This window comes from Belonocnema kinseyi, chromosome 6, assembly GCF_010883055.1.
Source record: "Belonocnema kinseyi isolate 2016_QV_RU_SX_M_011 chromosome 6, B_treatae_v1, whole genome shotgun sequence".
Taxonomy (NCBI): Eukaryota; Metazoa; Arthropoda; class Insecta; order Hymenoptera; family Cynipidae; genus Belonocnema; species Belonocnema kinseyi.
In genome coordinates this window covers 136092630-136111078 of record NC_046662.1, presented here as the reverse complement: position 1 = coordinate 136111078, position 18449 = coordinate 136092630, and the positions used below count along the sequence as shown (strand labels likewise).

Below are 18449 nucleotides of genomic sequence, written 5' to 3'. Positions count from 1 at the left end.
TTAATTCTAACTGTTCTAAAAAGAAGAAAATTTGATATTAAATCATCAAAATTTAAGAATTTTTAATGGAGAGTTTAAAAAATTAAGAATTCACAAATTTGAGTAGATTTACCACTCAATGGTCTACTCTCTAAATATGAATCAGTGAAATTTCACAGATTGTGAGTGAAATTTCACAGATACAAATAGCCTCTCTAATGGAATTGTTTAAACTCTTAAATCGCCTATATTTAAACATTTTTGTATGAAAGCTTTGAAGTTTGAAAGCTTCTATTAAACAGTTGATCTAACGTCACAGTAGCTTCAATCCGCTCTTCATTCACAAGTATTGAAAATTTTTAATAAAACCAACACAAAATCTTTCCAGCAACTTTGGTAAATTATTTTCTAATCTTTACTTAAAGTTTGTACAAGATAAAGGAGAACGATAAGAACGAAGAAAAAGGTTTTGGCGACAATCGTTTCTCTCTCTTTTTTTAAATGAATTTTCATTCAAAATTTTTCCTCCTTTTTAAAACTTTTATGACAGCTTCAATTTGCAGGTAAATTTGATTCACTTTCTCAATTAAAAATAAAATTGAAATTGGAAATTAAATGTATTGAAAATTCGAGTAAAAAGGTTCAGACCCCCCGGCGTGAACGACGACGAGACGTAATTTAGCGTGACCGTAACCCTTCGCTCGATTCCTGGAAAACGAAGAAAAAAATGACAGAAAAAATTGGTGACAGCCATGCACTTGTCGTGGCAGCCAACACCTGCTTGAAGTGGCGAGCCCTGGCCTACGCTGTTCAGTGAGAGAATGACCGACAAACGAAATGAGAATTTCTATTTTGTAAAAATTTAAATGAACCGCTGAATTTAGTTATTCGATTTCAGAGGGGGGCAAGTCAGTACTTTGCCCCTCCCTGGCCAATTTCTGGGGGGGGGGGGAATTGCCCCCTGCGCCCCCTAGGGCTCCGCCGCCTCTACCTGTAAGCATCTCATCAATTGTTGCAGCTATGCTATCTTTTTCAACATTTAAAAATGCAAAATCCGGCAATGCAAATCCAGATTCGTCAAGATTATTGTCCTTGTCAACTTCTTCACATACTGTATCTAATTTTTTGCTTTGAACATACCTTTCATCAACACTTACAGTGTTTACATTTTCACCGACATCGATATTAATACTTTCATCTTGTTGGCTATTATCATAAATTTCTTTATTACAGTGAATACAGTACTCAGAACAAGGTATACCTTTCTTCACACAGCTACAAGCTTCCGTACAACCTTTTGTGCATTTGCAACTGATATCCTTCAATAAGTCATTAGGAACCAAAGGTGATGTGCTCAATCGAGGTTCTAAAATGTTGTATTTACTTTCCTCCCCCAATTAGTTGGCTCCATGTGATTATTAAACCACTTTTGCACCTGATAATATGCTCTGGCTGCGTGTTGAGCTGCCGCTTAATCTGTAGGAGGTGATACAAAAATAACAGCAAAAATAAATTATCGTTAGATAAAAATAAATGTAGGTTAATTTCTAAACTAAGAGTACAACTTGAAGCTTTAGGTTTTCGTACGAAGCAAGCTCAAATGGATGCCGACGTGCTTATTGTTCAAGAAGTTATATAAAACGCAACCTTTGAGAAACCGTCAATCATAATATCAGAAGATATTGAAGTATTAGTCATTTTTACTCAAATTGTAACAAAAGATTTAAACTCAATACGCAAAAGATTCAAGCTCAACAAGCATTCAGAGCATATCATCAGGTGCAAAAGTGGTTTAATAAGCACATGGAGCCAACTAATTGGGGATAGAAAGTAAATGACAAAATTTTAGAACCTCGATTGAGCCCAGCACCTTTGGTTCCTCATGACTTACTAAGCCGTGCAGGAATTCCTATATGGATCCGATCGGGGCCAGGTCTGGCAGAATTTGGACCAAATAGGTCTATCTAGATTGTGGCAGACTCGAAATTAAACGCGATACCCGGTCGGGACCCAAGCGCAGCGCCCAGAGATGACTCGCTCTGGCCCCGATTGGGCTTATATTAATTTATTCTTATTATTCTTAATTTAAAGATATTTTTTGGTAAAATAATATTAAATTCGTATATATCAACTCCTAAAATGAAATTGGAGAATAGATAAATCAGATTAAGAAACAGATCACGATAAGAAAACATTGGAGTATGTTAGATTAGAAACAAAATATTTTTTAAAAGACTTTTTGTATTTTTGCATGAAAAACGATTTAAGTATTTTGCAATACGTTTTTGATTTCAATTTCTAAATTGAAGTTGCTTTCTATTTCTATATTGAACTTAAATGTAAAAAGTTATTTTGAAATAAGTGGATTATAATATTGCACTGGCTCTTTAAGTTATTGAAAAAAAAACCGACATTCAACTCATTATATATTACTTCTGCTTCTTTTCTCATAAATAAATAACCTCTTTTCGAGGTTTCATCTTAGATTCTTAATAAATTGACTTATAATAGTCTTCAACACGTAACTCGGGGACATTTTGAAGTATACGATGCCCACGCACTTATTTTGTGCTCGCTTTTGACCTTTTTCACTTATTTTGTCACTTTTTCAATTATTAATTGAAATATGTTTTACGTTTGAAATTTTACATTGCAACTTGAAAGATTTATAATCAACCCACTTTAGGCCCCGAAATTTATGGGGCGCCATCTACTGTCAAGATTGGCTGTCAAGCCAGGAGTCTAGGGGGGGCCAAATTTAACAACCACAAAATGGCGTGCCCGATCTGGGCTAAGAAGGTATGTCCAAAGCGAAAAGTTAGATACAGAATGCGAAGAAGTTGATAAGGACGATGATCTAGACGAATCTGTCTTTGATTTTCCAGATTTAGCATTTTTAAATGTTGAAAAAGATAGCATAGATGCAATAATTGATGAGATGCTTACAGAAACACCAGTTACAACGACGGCGTGCCGTCGTGTAGCAAAAAATACGTTTACAATAACTGCGTATATAATGTCCATAATAATAAATCAGAATGGTATATTTTGTATGAAATAAAAAGATAAAAATGTACACATTTATTAATTTTTATATATTACGAATAAAAAGTATAAGAAAAGAATTATAAATAAAATAATATTTTAAAACAAAATACATTTGTAAGAACATACAAATGTAAGAAAAAGGAAAAATTTCAAATTTTTTTTCGACTATTTATTTTTCTTATCAATTAGTTAAAACAACGAGTTGAAAATCTGGGATAATAAATAAGAAGCACTAAGAAAGGTGGATCTGGTCCTAAACTTTTATAGTTATAAAAAAAGCAAAAAAAAATTATTTACAACAAACAACTTTTTTCATAATTATACAAATTTAGGACCAGGAGCATCATTCTTAGTGCTTCCTGTTTAGTATCCCAAATTTTCAACTCGGTATGGCGTTTCGTGTGAATATCAGTTGGGAAATAAAGAAGTGGCGGTAAGGTAGGAATCTGGTCATGTGACCCACTCATCACATGGCCTTAAGCGGCTTCATTTAACAATTTAACGACTAAAACAATAGATTATTTTAACATGTAATATTATTTAAATCAATAAGTAATGAATTTTGAAAGAAAAATAATCAACGTTTTTTAATTTTTTAATAACAATTAGATTTGTAAAAATGTTTAAACTTTGACATCAGATTCGGCTTATTTGGGAAAAATTAGTCCGACAAAGTCTTTGAATCAGCTTTCTACGTTTACAAACAAGGAAGATAGAGTGATTTCTTTTTTTTTGAAGAGATTTGAAGTGAGCGCGTTCAGTTTTGATCAAAGTTTTTCGCACCATTTTTTTTACCTATCAAGGTAAAATCTGTGTCACGTTTTATCGTACATTTTTTTTATAATAAACGGCTCATACAAAAAAATTTGCCATTTCACTACTAAAAGATGGTTTAAAAACGCATAATAACATTTTTTTTATTGCTACCTCTACAATTGCATACCTGCAATTAACAGGTAAATTCAGGTAACAATAACTACAAAGCAAGGTTCTTTTTTTTCTAAGTGTAGGTCTTGGGTTCTGCTATAAAATGCCGTCGGTTTTATTTTCCTAGTGTTAAAAACAACCAAGATAATTTAATTGTTTATAAGCTTGAAAATTAAATTATTTTTCAATTCTCTGTAATTATTAATAAAAATGATAAAAATGTATCTGAAACGACGGACTATGAAAGTTAACCCTTCATACTTACATTTGATACCGATTTCATTAATATGAGACTGCTAGTTTTGTTGCTACGCTATTTTGAAAATTGTTGTGAAAATATTTAGGCCTTAATTAACAATTACATTGTGAGAGGACACATAGATGAATCTTCACCAATTTTTTTGCTGTTTTATAGCATCATAAAGTATGTAATCATGATATGTACAAATGTCTAATTTCATTCTTATCAACGTAAAAAAAATATTTTTTTAATCCTAAACCGTTTATTCGTTTATTTTTTAATGAACATAAAAAATGTTTGATCCTAAATGCATGAATTTTGTTCTTTTTTCTTGTTCTGAACAAATTCACTTCGGTAAAGTATGCCGATTAAACGCATCGTTTACGAGTTACATCGACTAAACCATTTAAAAAAAACAGTCATATTTGATATTTTTTATTTTGCAGCCCACCCATATTCATTTTCCGTCACTTTGAAACTGGCGCAAACTCAGAATATGCTCTATGCACCTGCCCAAACACTTTCCAACAGTCATCTCACCTGGAATCGACTTTTGCATGTCACGCTACGCTTCCTACTAGTCTACTACTCAGGGGAAGGAAAACAGAGAGGCGGTTGACGCGCTTGCGCATTAACGAAATTATAGGGGTGAATTCCTCGCATCAATTTAGTATCCACCCGACTAACAGCTGATCAATATAACAATCTGCACGCAACTCGAGTGTCACGCATTGCATTAACGAGTGTTTTTGTGAAGACTTCAGAAAAGGTGGTGATAAAATCGACGTTCGAAAGTAGTCTAGTGAAATTTGAGTGTAAAGATCACGAACAGTAACTAGCGCTCGTCTAGTTGTATAATCTTGAAGAAAATTCGACAAGTTCGTAGGTATTTTCCTTCTCCAATACCACCGATCAGGTCGAAGCGTTGCAGAATTAACAATGTTCACCTGCAGCAATTTTTCTTTCTTCAAAATAAGGTGTCTTCTCGTTGATTTCCGGAAGACATCATTGTACAACAGTAATAAACTAGCTTCTTTCCAGAGGCGCTCATTCAGCTTGTTGCTGTTGATGAAGTTGAGCCATTTCTTATGAGTAAATTTTCCATTAATTACACATTGAGAAAAGTTAAGATAATTTCCATGCACACACACGCGCAAACAAAATATTAATTGCGTTTTTAGATACACCTAGTTTGCAACGGTATCGATCGGTTCCTTAATAATATATTTTGGTGTAAATGGCACTAGTACTAGTGAAATACGTGTACAAGTGTTCACCAGAAGTAACTTTGTGTTAAATAATAAAAGATTTTCTTTTAAATTTAGATAATAATAATTAATCTTTATTGAGTTCGTAAAAAAGGGTATGTACATGGCGATCAGATTTAACATTGAGAACCAACGGGCGACGTACAGCCTAAAGCTGCTTTCAAACCTAATCCCCAATAATAAAATATATAAAATATAAAACGGTTTTAGTAGCACCTAATTTCTTGAAGTGTGATATTTTCAATACAATATTTCTGAGAAATTTCGCATGTAAAATATGAGTGCTATTATGGATTTAGAGCTTCGAATTTTTACAAAGATACTGAAAAACCTAAACGTTTTGTGGAGGCCAGTAAGGCCTGTATTTGGAGCATTCCCGATTATTTGCTCTGATTGTTATTCAATATTTTGGGCAAACTAAAAGATAAAATAAAACAATTTTGTTTAGCGTTTCTCAACTTAAATTTTAAAATCATCTGCAAAAACATTTTATGATTTTTCAAAATTCAAATAGGAGCAAATTTCAAGAGTCAAAATTTCTTGCTTCATTATAGTGATATATGCAATAATTAAAAATGCGCATAAGTGCCGAGTTGTTTATAAATTCCGTGCTATTCATTTTTAGTTTCTCTAAACACAAAAGAAAGGCAAGAAAGTGTGAGTTCCTAACCTCACTGTTTTCATAAACTGATTTTCACACCTAAAGAATAAAATGGTATATTGTGCTACAAGTGCTGAAATTAGGCAATTCCACACAAGTGTGAAGTTTTCTGTATGAGCCAGAGGCAAATCAAAAGGGTGCTGTAGGCGAGTTGGAGGCAATTTAGAGTTGGCCCGGAAATGAATCGAAGACTAGAGGAAAACAGAATTTTTCATTTGAGAAAAAAGAAAAGAAACTTTCGCGAATTTTAAAAAATCATTGTAAAATTGTCATAAATTGCCGAAAATTCGCGGAATTTTCTGAATACCAGAAGTTGCCAGAAAATGTTGACATTTTTGGTAAATTGATTAATGAACATAATTTTGCGGTACTTAAGAGTTTTCAGAAATTCTGGTAAATTTATAAATGACCGAAAATGTAATGAAATTGAAAGTATAGAACTTTTCTCCAAATTGTCGGCAATTTATGGTAATTTATCAGTAATTTATGGCAACTTAGCGCGTTTAGTTTGTCTACTCACTCATGGAGAATATATATAAGGAGTCCAAAGCCCTGTGCTTTGACTTCACCAAGAACGAGCATTTTTCTGTCGGATGCACAACAACGCATCTTCATGGTTTCGTGTGAATATAATCTCAAGGCTCAAAGAAAAATACAACATTCCTAATCGTTGAATTAATTTCTTTGAGTCATGCCAGATTATTGGAATATAAAAACTGCTACATTGAAGTGAAAGTTTGTTACCAGTTCTGTGATGCGAAAGCACACAAGATTTCAAACTGGTAATAGTACAGGCATCTAGTAGTTTTGTTCGTTAATAAATCCAACCTGCAGGGTTTTTAATGAGAAAGTTTCCTTTTGGTGTCCTTTTTGACGTATCTTTAGCGCGTGGAAGGAAAATTCCCATTGCATTTTAGAGCAAAATTTCCAACAGAAAATAGAAATAAAACAAAATTATGAACAAATTTTGTTTAAAAAAGAATCCTCTAACTTCTATTGGTTCCGAGTTATGATACATTGAAAAGTCCCCTTTTTTTCAGCGAAAAATCACTAAGTTTCAAAAAACATTGTGTATCTTTGCAAATAATTACGTCACGGAAAAGTGTTTCACAGGCGGGTGAAACTAAACTCAATTTCCTGTAATTGCAAAAAAAAGAACAATATCCTACCTGTGATAGGTCATGAGTTATGACCCCTCAAATTGGACTATTTTAGCTTGTTTTTACGGGCAAAAAAGTGGACTTCAGTTTTCTCCAAATGCATCCTGTCAAGTTCAGTTTACGTTGATTGTGCCAGAGGATAGAATAGAGTCTACAGAAATCTGCGTATATCTAAAAAAAAGTCTTTTAGACCTATTATTTTGGTGATTGTAAGGTTTCAAAAATTTCATTTTTTTTGTTGCGTTTTTGACTAAAATCGAAGAAGTTGTGTTTTTGCAAAATACCTCATTTCCTGCGAATCCCACCACAAATATTTTAGAGAATAAATGAAAGTGGAGTTAATTTCGCGTACGATAAAAAAAAGTGTCGTAGCCCAAATAGGTCACGAGACCTTGGAAAGTGCACTCTTCATGCGTAGAGGCACCTGAGCATACCGTAAAGTAGAACTACGGTCATATTTCGGAATTTTTGTCACAAATAAGTGTATATGGTTTATTTATCATGTATAATACGTCTGGTGACATTAATAAATAAATAATTGTTTATAAAAAAAACTTAACATCACTACTTATATAAACATAATTGTTTATAACAAAATATTCCTATAACCACTGTTGAGTGCTTTTCGACTACTTTTGTGGCAAAAAAGTACTTATAATTGATTAAAAATGTGATATATTTTTTATTAATAAACAAATCGTTTTTTAATAATAAACAAATACCTTATTAATATTTATTTATTATAAAATATTTTCTTAATGCTTTTCGAATACTTTTGTAGCTCGAAAGCTTAATAATTAAAAATTTTATTTATTTTTTTTATCAATAAACAAATATTTTTTTGTAATTTTTGTGACAATACCTGCTAATGAATACTTTTTTTGTATTCAATTCCGTACTTATCTCCAAGGTGCTTGTAATTCGCAGTGTTTTCTGTAAATTGTACAAAGTTTGCTTTGACCATTTTTTCGCAATGAAAATAATTAAGTAATTGATTACTTGAAAGTAATGAAATACGAAATGTAATTTAGTAGTATACAAAATTTCAAATAAATTATTGAATGTATTACTTTGTATTAAAATAAATACTCATTTTCACACCACCCAGGAGGTCGAGTTTTTTGCGCGTTTGATTTCAAGTAATCAATTAGTTCATTATTTTCAATGCCAAAAAATGGTCACAGCATATTATGTACAATTTACGGAAATCACTGAGAATTACAGGTGTCTTGGAGGTAAGTATAAAATTGAATGCAGAAAAAGTAGTTATTAGAAAAAATTATTATAAACAATTATTAAAAAATCGATTTGTTTATCGATAAAAAATATAAATCACATTTTTAATCAATGATAAGTACTTTTTGCCACAAAAGTAGTCAAAAAGTACTCAACAGTGGTTATAGGAATATTTTTGTTATAAACAGTTATGAAAAAAAATTTGATTTTGGATAAAAAACATATTACACATTTTTAATCAATCACAGTGACTTTTTTGCCAGAAAAATTCTTTAAAAAATGGCTAAAAAGTAAACATTAGTAGTGATAGTAAGCTTTTTTTTGTAAACAATTATTTATTTAATGATGTCACCAGATGTATTATACATGATAAATAAACCATATACACTTATTTGTGACAAAAATTCCGAAATATGACCGTAGTTCTACTTTACGGTACGCTCAGATGCTTCTACGCATGAAGGTCATATCTCGTGACCTATTTGGGCTACGACCCTTTTTTTTATCTTATGCCAAATTAGCTTCACTTTCATTTATTCTCTAGAAACTTTGTGGTGGGATTCGCAGGAAATGAGGTATTTAGCAAAAACACAACTTCTTCGATTTTAGTGAAAAATGCAACAAAAAAAAAATGAAATGTTTGAAATCTTAAAATTTCCAAAATAATAGGTCTGAAACACTTTTCTTTTTTCTTTTTTAGATATACGCAGATTTCTGTAGTCGCTATTCCATCCTTTGGCACAATCAACGTAAACTGAACTTGGCAGGATTCATTTGGAAAAAACTGAAATCCGCTTTTTTGTCCGTAAAAACAGGCTAGAATGGCCCACTTTTAGGGGTCATAACTCATGACCTATCACAGGTAAGATATTGTTTTTTTTTTGTAATTACAGGAAATTGAGCCTAGTTTCACTCACCTGCGGAACACTTTTCCGTGCAGTAATTATTTGCAAAGATACACGCGTTTTTTTAAATATAGTGATTTTTCCCTGAAAATAAAAAACAAATGGGGGCTTTTCAATGTATCATAACTCGGAACCAATAGAAGTTAGCGGATTTTTTTAAAACAAAATTTGTTCACAATTTTGTTTTCTTTCTTTTTTCTGTTGGACATTTTGATCTAAAATGCAATGGGAACTATCCGTCCATGCAAAAGTAACTTTTGGAACTGTTTCAAAAAAAACCCGGATTTGGCAACTGATCTGTTCTAGTATTTTGGATATGTCAAAAAGGACCCCAAAACGAAAGTTTCTCATTAAAAACATTACAGGTTGGATTTATTATGGAATTTCACACTTTTTCCGACATAATGCCTGGACTATAAGTTATATATTTATTTTTCATATCACCATATAATGTAACTTACCTCGTCCATTGCATGATTACAACGATAAATATTTCGCGAGGAACCAAATTCTTAACATCTTTTTTTATATAAATAATAATTTATCTATTTTCATCAAATATCACAATCCTTAATATGTAATGTAAACTGTGTCAATGTCAAGGATGTAAACATAGGTAGCTGCCATTTTATCCCCGTGCCACATTAGCGCCATTCCCGGGAAAGGGAAGTGTTGTAACCATGTCCATACGGCAAAAATTTTCTCATTTTCGGTTACACTACTTTGGGCTCCTTATGTCTAGTCTCCATGTACTCACTATTCACTACTCATAAATCAGTCCTATTCAACTCCTTGAAAAGATATCCGTAAATAAATACATCCAATTGGTCGTAACGAAGAAATTCGACAAAGAGTGCAGCTGCGGCCTCTACAAAGTTAAAAACTGTCCCTTATGTGCTTGTATGGGATAGTGATATTTATTATCAAAAATAATTATTTAGTGGAAGTTTTTGTGAACTGAAAATCGTTAGACACATATGTACCGTACCGAATTATGATTCGGAATACAGTGACCCTAATAAAGAAAATTCATAATTTTACTATTTCATCTAAAGAAAATAGAGTATTATAATAGAAGGCGATTCCTGGGAAAGATTACGTTTTGAAATCGGGAATGATATTTTTCAAGTGCTTTTTGATATGAGGATATAATTTGGAAACGCGAAGTAGAGTATCCTGTCGGGTTATGGCATTTGTATATTGTTAACCTTTATACATTTAAAAAATATTAATGAACTTTTGCAGTTAGAAACAAATATTCACAGTCCATATAAAGAAGACGAAATTTATCAGATAAGAAAAGTAATAAATTATAATATCCATTTTACAAGAAAGCCTGCCGTGCCGCCAGCAATAGCTTCGCGAGAACTCAACATCATCGGGCAGCGTGCTAGCCGCTGTTGGCGTGGCATGCTTTCTTGTAAAATTTATATTTCCGTAAATTATAACTAAATCGACCTGAAAATTTTCAAAAAGTTCTCTGATAATGAGGAACGTATGTTTCACTGTTATTTGTTTCAATTCTAAAGTTCCCTCGATACTTTTCGTCGATGAAACTGGAAAAAGGAGTTAAAAATTGGTGTCAATTTGTAATCCAATATTAATAAAAAATTAGCAATTTTCAGTTTTTTAAAAAAATTTTTAGACATGGTTAGGGTATATATCGCGTGTACATCTAAGTTTTAAGTAATTCCGATAATATTGGCAAAAAATTACGATAATTTATTTCTTAAAAAGTAATTGAATTTAGGAGCAAATTTTTTTCCTCAATTTTCCACGCTTATTATTAAAAATACTCATCTGAGAAAAAAACTGAAAATAGAAAAAAGTACCGCCTCATCATTCTCTACAAGCCTATATTTAAAAAGATAAATTTAGTGACTTTACCCCCCCCCCCCCCCCCCCCCCCCCCTCCGAGACGTTTGGACAATAAATTTCACCCGATGTCGCTTGCTCGGCGAGTTTTTTTATCCAGACCCTCAATTGTTGAAATGCATTGGGAAAATGCAGGTTTGATTTATGTTAATGTTTAAATCCAATAGTTTAAAAAGTTATAATGAAAAATGAACATGAAAATGAATACGTGTATCATTTATTAATAGAATGTCATGTTTTAACTACCGAAAGACAATTATATTTAAGTGAAGGTACGACTGTGGAAAAACTAAGAAATGTCTGGTATGAAATTTTGGAATAATCCTGAAGCTAGCGATATTAGAAAGGTAAATATATTTATAATTAAGATATTTGAAGTTGTATAATTGAAAACAGTTTGGAATTTATGTAATGGCAATTAGTACTATTTTAAGCTGCAACTTCTTTGTATAAATCAGTGATTCTTACACAAATAAAGAAAGAAGAGTATTAACCAACATTAGCCCAAAAAATATATTACAAGTTTAAAAAAAATATTATTCTTACATAATATGCGCACATGTTTGGGTGAATAACACGTGAAGGTAATTTTTGTTGCAGCTCAAGATTACTCTGAAATCGCTATTAAGATTACTTTTCGGTACACGTAGACAGTTTCTTGTTAAAAATTAAATATAGAGTAAAAACAGTACTACACTTTTTTTAATTATAGCCGTTTGTGGATTTTTAATTTGATAAGCTTCTTTTTACCTGATATTTTAAGTCGAAAATAATTATGAAATTTTGTTCTAAAATGAGTACTGTATAATCAACAGAGGTTTTTGTTTATTTGACAAAACCCTTTTATCATATCAAAAGTTGTTAAAACATTTTGTTAATCACCGGTTCATTTCAGGTTGTAATTGAATGATGCGGTCTTAATTTAAAAAATTAAAGCTGACAATTTTGAAAAAAAATGTAAAATTTTTGTATTAGGAAATTTTGTCGCTGAAAGTTACTTTTATAGAATAATAAAACCGTATCCAATGAATAACATCTAACTTCAAGGATCCTTCGCTTAAAGTTGGATATGGCTTACCATAGGAAAAGTATAACGCGTGCACTTATGGCACTTATCAACTTTAGATGTATGTTCCTTGAAAAGCAGTTTTGCTTTTTTGAAACATTAAAAATGCTACATGACCCTATACGTAAAACTCCATATCGACCATAAGGTCTCGTTTCTTGTGGACACCAACATATAATTATTATATATAACCTACCATTCATTTATTCTATCAATATTGAAGCTTCGATATTGCCGATCGCTTTTCGCGTGTCTTTCCTCTCGCGAATTTTTCTGACATGACAAAGTAACGATTTATTTATATACGTCAGTTTAATATTTTATAAAATTGTCTTCCGTCTTTTTGCATCATAAAGTTGTTCCCATAATTTGCATAATTTAAAATCTAATTATTTTTAGAGATTAGTTTCAAGATCCTAGTTAAACAATTCTTCCATTTTTTAACGTAATTTGAAATTGCTTAGTTTTTATCATTAATTTTGAAAGTGTCCAATTAAAAAGCATATACTTTTCAATGTTTTAAAAAGAATTAAAGTTGAAAGGTTCATAATATTTCTCGCAATGTTTAAAATTCTACCATTTTTATCGATTAAAATGACAAGTGATTTTTTTTATGATAATATATTTATCTTATTTAAAAATATAGTTTTTAATATGCAAATCTAAAAGCGTTTATTCTTTCAGGCCTTGAAGCAAAATTTTTCTTCTTCAAAAGCTGAACTTCGAAAATCTTTGGTTTATAATGTCTTAATTTTTGGAGCTTTCTAATGTTAAATTTCACAATGATTTAATTTCAAATTTAAATATAATTTCTAGGTCAAATTAGGAACAAAAACCCGTTTAAGCGGAGAAAACCATGAATCGTATACATTTTTGAAGTAGCTGAATCTGAATTCGGGGTTTGTTTGACCTCACCAGGTCAGGATCAAGGTAATTCTAATGTCAAATTGGTCGGCATTACATCGACGAGAGGAAAGAGCAAAGACGTTTGCTGATGCTCATCGACAGAAAAACTGGGTTTCATAAAAAGTGTTTTTTTTCTAAACCGGGAAAAATCATGATTTTTAACTGGGAGAAAGCTGGGAGGCGAAAATTAAAAAGATAGTGGCCACCCCAGACTCTTTTTTTTTTAGGGATAATAACAAAAAAAATGTATTGTGCTAAATAAAAATTGTATTCTCTCGGGAAAATTGTAACACACATAACCTCGAAATACACACGTTTTTAGCAAATTCAACATTTTTAAGAATTAATACATAAAAAAGTGCGTTCAGGGACGACCGTTAGCATGTTGGCTATCATTCCCTAGATTTTGAAAACAAAATATTTATTAATCTAGGAAAAAAGCCGGGGGAATCTAACACTAATAAAATCGATAATTTTCAAAATATCACATGCCCTTAACACAGTTTTGTTTGTATAAACGGGCTTAAAAAACAAATAAACATTTCAACCATTTTTTTATAAATCTGCTTCATTTTTGGCGGAATCAACTCTAATTGTCTTGCCAAAGACTCCTTCTTGTCATATTTTGCAAATTTATAGAAGCTTTTAATTTGTTAATCGACAATGGATCGTTGAATGAATTTCGGATAATGTATTTTCTAAATACGACATAAAATTCTGAAAAGATTAGTATAATTTTTGGCACATTCGTACTGTCACACTTTACAAATCCTGGTTTTATTAAAGTTCTAGGCATTTTAAATACCAGGCCATTCTTTGTACGTTTAAAAAACGTTTACAATAATAACTTAAAATATCTTCAAAATGTGAATTTGTTTTAAAAAATTGTTCAAATAATTGGCAAATAGCTGCTGTTTTTAACTTACTATAAACGCGCTTCAAGATGTGTCATATTTCATACCAAAGCTATGGTTTTAACATAGCTAATCATTGCGAATAGGCTCATTTCTGAATTTTCACGTTAGCTATTAAATGAATATTGTTAAAAAGTTTAGTTTGTAAAAATTTGCCAGAAAATACTTGTCAGGCGTTCAATAAATTTGCATATTTCTTGAAATTCTGCTTCGCATATTTGGTAGGATTTGGTTCTTAGATTGCTGATTTATTTAACTTTTTTGAAATACATAATTAAGGCCACGTAACGAGTATAACAGCTAATCAATTCAGCCCTGAGATCAATATTTTTTTCACCCATATTGAAAAATAAAAGCTTAAATAACGCGGAAATTTTTTTCGGGAAATGTTAATAAATATTAAAGAATCTTTTGTAGCCCATTGACAACATTGAAAATTGCTTGCAGGCTTTCACAGCACGGTCGGTATTTCTCCAGAATAGTAATAAAAAAAAACTTTTTTTACTATTCTAATTATTTATAACCAGAGACACATTACTGCATGCCTTCTGTTTAGCGTGCCAAATTTTTAACACGATATCTCATTCCTTGTGGACGTAAGTTGGGAAAGAATAGTACATTTAACTTTCACTGGTATTTTCTTCAAAAAAATTTTTTCTCAAAATTTCCACCGGAACAAAGCAGAGACATGGCCTTTATTACCTCCTCTTTTTTTCCAAACAGTCAGACCGGTACCTCATTTCGCTTAGACGTAAGTTGGGAAAGAAAAATTGAGGACCAGGTCCAAAGTTTCCGGCCAAAAATATTGTGTAGTTTGGAAGTAACGCACAGGAGAATTGTAACATACATAACCTCCAAATGTACACGCGTTGTTAGCAATATCAAAATTTTTTTGTAAAAAAAACACAAATAAAGTGTGCGGGGACGTCCGTTAGCATGTTCGCTATTATTTCCCAAATTTTTAAGACAAAATATTGTTTATTAAAGAAAAAAAGCCATCGAAACCTAAAACTGGTAAAATCGACAATTTTTTTAAGTATCACATGCCGTTAAAGGTACGAATAAAAATACTTCTCAGGACCTCGCTCACGATAAACCCGGCTGCTTTTTTATAGTTCTAATGTCCAGTTTAGTTCTAAATACAACAAACAGTGAAAACGGCTAAATATATTTGTTCTTCAATATATAATTTTCATAAAGATCCAGATAAACTGTAAAGTTATTCAGTTGATAATATCAAACTGTTCCGTAGCTTTTAAAGTGAGCTTGAAATAAGAAAGTTCGATAATTGAAGGGGATTGCGTAAAATTGTAAACGATTCACAAAATATTCATGCGTCAGTGTGTATGTTTTATTTGCTACATGTCAAGGTCGATAGTTATAGGTAACCCTATGCATCGCCCCCAATCTCTCTTTTCTTAGCATCCGGAAGGGTTTCTTGTTCACATAAATCCAACACATGGCGCCCCGATCAGGTAGGCCTGTTTTTTCATTGTTATGTATAGTAAAAATACTAAAACTCATTAAAAACTTGATACTTTTTATGAATATAAAAGGAAGAGCAAAGTTTTCAGTAACATTAAGAGCAGCTGTAATTAATAATCCAAAATAATTCATGAAAATATGTAATTTAATATTAGGAAAATTGAATATAAAAATGAGTATTTTGAAAACAGTTTGAATTGTATTCATATTTCCTATTGCTTATTTTGCTAATGCAATTAATTAATTTTATAAACAATTGTGATTGTTGCAAATTTCAAATATTGATTGATAATATTTATTAAGGACATATGATACTTCGTCGTGTGGTCAATGGAGTACAGTTCCCCCGGCTTGTTTTCCACAAAAATGAAATTTTTTTAAACTGAATTCGGAGATGCTATAAATCTGTCTGCACCGATGCTGCTGCTAGCATCCAAGAATAATTTTGGGAGAAAACTGTAACATACATAACCTCGAAATACACACAATCAAATTTAGCAAAATTAAGTTTTTTTTTAATCAAGGACATGTGATACTAAGAAAATGATCGATTTTACTAGTTTTAGGTTCCCACGGCTTCATTGCTAGAATAATAAATATTTTTGTCTTCAAAATCTGAGAAATGATAGCGAACATGCTAACGGACGTCGTTGCACGTTTTTTTGTGGGTTCATTCCAAAAAATCTGGATTTTTCTAAAAACTTGTGTGCATATGTCGAGGTTATGTGTTTTACCATTTCGCCCATAATTATTCTAGAGTGCTTACCGACAGCATCGGCACGACAGAGAACTACACTGTCGGAATGACAGAGCTGAAAAATGAACCTAACCTCAAAATAATGCACATGCATACAATTTTTATTTAGTACCATACATTTTTTTTGTTATTATCCCTAAAAAGAGTCCAGGGACGCCCGTTATGATATTTTATAGCATCTCCGAATTAAGTTTTTTAAAATTTTCATTTTTGTGGAAATAAAGTCGGCGGCACTGTGCCCGACTGACCATACGACGAAGTATCACATGCCCTTTACCCACAAAAAAGTGTGCGGGATCATCCGTTAGCATGTTCGCTATCATTCTCCAGAGTTTTAAGACAAAATCTTTATTGCTGTAGGAAGAAAGCCGAGGGAATCTAACACTGATAAAACCGATACTAATTCCTAAACGCCACACAAATTAATGAAAGGACCCCGCACAATTTACATGAAAATCTGTCCCGGTCAAATTGGCTGAAATTGCAATGTAATATAGTTCAAAACCCCCTGATAAAAAAATCCTGATGGTTATTGGTTCAAAAAATCAAAATTTTTCGAGATTGGTGGGGATGAACGCGAAAAATATGACAACAGGCCAATTTAATGTCCCGCTTGAAACTTGAAGATGAGATACAGATTTTGCATTAAACTGTGATCAGCGCAATCACTGGCAATACTAGAAGCACTGGTAAGACCACTCCAGTTACTAAGGGCGGCAGAATGGCGCTGTCCTGGCAATGTAAATACTGTTCGAAATATTAAAGGTGAAAGACAGTTCAGTCAATGGATACAACACTGTAGATCAGTCCAACTATAAAAGGAAAAGCCAGTCCAGCTACTGAAGGCATTGTAATGGGACTGCCCTGGCAATGTGAAGATTTTTCAAAATAATCAGGGGAAAAGACATTCTGGACAACCAAAGATATTTTGTAGTCCAGATTATTAAGACAAGACTATAGGTCAGTCCAATCAACAAAGGCAAGACATGTTATTAGTCTAGTCGGTTAAGACAAAGACTTTAAATCAGTCCAACCAACAAAGGCAAGATATGTTATCAGTCCAGTCAGTTGGGACAAGACTATCAATCAGTCCAACATGTCTTGCTTTTATTGGTTGGGCTGGCCTATAGTCTTGTCTTAATTACCTGAACTACAAAATATCTTTGGTAGTCCAGAATGTCTTTTTCCTTGATTATTTAGAAAAATCGTCACATTGCCTTTAGTAGCTGGACTGGCTTTTCCTTTGATAATTGGACTGATCTACAGTCTTGTATTCATTGACTGAACTGTGTTCCAACTTTAATATTTCGAACAGTATTTACATTTCCAGAACAGCGCCATGATTTCGCTTATTATTACCAGGACAGCGCCATTTTGTTGCCCTTATTAGCTGGACTGGTCTTACCAGTGTTTTCAATATTGTCAATTATTTAAACAATAATAATTAGCCTTATAATACACTTTTTTATTATTTCATCTAGACATTTCCGTTCTTTAAAAAATATATATTTGTACATAATGTATTTATAATTAGGTTGGAGACTTGAGCGGGAAACCAGAGAGATAAAAAAAAGGGAAAATACTGGAAATTAAAATAATTTTTACTTTATCTACAGTTGAAGGGCATATGAATGAAAATAACTATCGTTTTTATTTCACAAAAATTTAGTATATTAAATATTAGAAACTTATCTTATTTATAAAGTAGAAGAATCATTCTTAGTTTTTCATTCAGAAAATTACAAAACATTCTGCAGAAAATTAAATAATAATTGTACCAAATAGAAATTTTACGAATATAGTAATAAATAATGGGGTTACTGTTAATTAAAATTTATTTAAAATTATATAAATGTTGTTTAAGAACCTAGAAACTAATCGAATTTTCAGTAAAGTAGTTAAATTTGCAACTAAAGGAGTGAATTTTTAACTAAAATGGTAATTATTTAACCAAAAAAATGAAGTTCGAATCAAATAGAGGGATTCTTAATACAAGAGATTAAGTATCAACCAAAAAATTT

At 31.8% G+C, this 18449-nt stretch overlaps 1 protein-coding gene and 1 long non-coding RNA gene across 8 annotated transcripts in view; one reads left to right on the top strand and one right to left on the bottom strand.

The window, feature by feature from the left end:
• LOC117175240 (heterogeneous nuclear ribonucleoprotein K) overlaps window positions 1–18449 on the top strand; it is a 374225-nt gene that overhangs the window by 64331 nt on the left and 291445 nt on the right. The window contains exon 1 of one of the 7 annotated variants that reach the window (XM_033364915.1): window positions 4946–4964. The exons of the other annotated variants lie outside the window; for them this stretch is intronic. The gene's annotated coding sequence lies outside the window, so the exon portion shown is untranslated. Of the gene's footprint in view, window positions 1–4945; window positions 4965–18449 lie in introns of those variants that run through there. 7 annotated transcript variants of the gene reach the window in all.
• Window positions 1–18449, bottom strand: part of LOC117175243 — a 225958-nt gene that overhangs the window by 100491 nt on the left and 107018 nt on the right. The window lies entirely within an intron of this gene.